Source organism: Hemiscyllium ocellatum, unplaced genomic scaffold (assembly GCF_020745735.1).
Source record: "Hemiscyllium ocellatum isolate sHemOce1 unplaced genomic scaffold, sHemOce1.pat.X.cur. scaffold_3614_pat_ctg1, whole genome shotgun sequence".
Lineage (NCBI taxonomy): Eukaryota > Metazoa > Chordata > Chondrichthyes > Orectolobiformes > Hemiscylliidae > Hemiscyllium > Hemiscyllium ocellatum.
This window is the reverse complement of record NW_026868511.1, coordinates 20,984-22,500: the sequence shown is the minus strand read 5'-3', so window position 1 is coordinate 22,500 and position 1,517 is coordinate 20,984.

The following is a 1,517-nucleotide window of genomic DNA, read 5'->3' as shown; positions in this document are numbered from 1 at the left end:
CAAATCAGTAACCAGCGACACTTAGAATATTTTTGGAGCAGTACAAATCAGTAACCAGCCCCACTTAGAATATTTTTGAAGCAGTACAAATCAGTAACCAGCGACACTTAGAATATTTTTGAAGCAGTACAAATCAGTAACCAGCGACACTTAGAATATTTTTGAAGCAGTACAAATCAGTAACCAGCGACACTTAGAATATTTTTGAAGCAGTACAAATCAGTAACCAGCTGACACTTAGAATATTTTTGGAGCAGTACAAATCAGTAACCAGCTGACACTTAGAATATTTTTGAAGCAGTACAAATCAGTAACCAGCGACACTTAGAATATTTTTGGAGCAGTACAAATCAGTAACCAGCGACACTTAGAATATTTTTGAAGCAGTACAAATCAGTAACCAGCGACACTTAGAATATTTTTGAAGCAGTACAAATCAGTAACCAGCGACACTTAGAATATTGTTGAAGCAGTACAAATCAGTAACCACTGACACTTAGAATATTTTTGAAGCAGTACAAATCAGTAACCAGCGACACTTAGAATATTTTTGAAGCAGTACAAATCAGTAACCAGCGACACTTAGAATATTTTTGAAGCAGTACAAATCAGTAACCGTGACACTTAGAATATTTTTGAAGCAGTACAAATCAGTAACCAGCGACACTTAGAATATTTTTGAGCAGTACAAATCAGTAACCACGACACTTAGAATATTTTTGAGCAGTACAAATCAGTAACCACGACACTTAGAATATTTTTGAAGCAGTACAAATCAGTAACCACTGACACTTAGAATATTTTTGAAGCAGTACAAATCAGTAACCAGCGACACTTAGAATATTTTTGAAGCAGTACAAATCAGTAACCAGCGACACTTAGAATATTTTTGAAGCAGTACAAATCAGTAACCAGCGACACTTAGAATATTTTTGAAGCAGTACAAATCAGTAACCAGCGACACTTAGAATATTTTTGAGCAGTACAAATCAGTAACCACGACACTTAGAATATTTTTGAAGCAGTACAAATCAGTAACCAGCGACACTTAGAATATTTTTGAAGCAGTACAAATCAGTAACCAGCGACACTTAGAATATTTTTGGAGCAGTACAAATCAGTAACCACTGACACTTAGAATATTTTTGAAGCAGTACAAATCAGTAACCAGCGACACTTAGAATATTTTTGAAGCAGTACAAATCAGTAACCACTGACACTTAGAATATTTTTGAAGCAGTACAAATCAGTAACCAGCGACACTTAGAATATTTTTGAAGCAGTACAAATCAGTAACCAGCGACACTTAGAATATTTTTGGAGCAGTACAAATCAGTAACCAGCGACACTTAGAATATTTTTGGAGCAGTACAAATCAGTAACCACGACACTTAGAATATTTTTGAAGCAGTACAAATCAGTAACCAGCGACACTTAGAATATTTTTGAAGCAGTACAAATCAGTAACCACTGACACTTAGAATATTTTTGAAGCAGTACAAATCAGTAACCAGCTG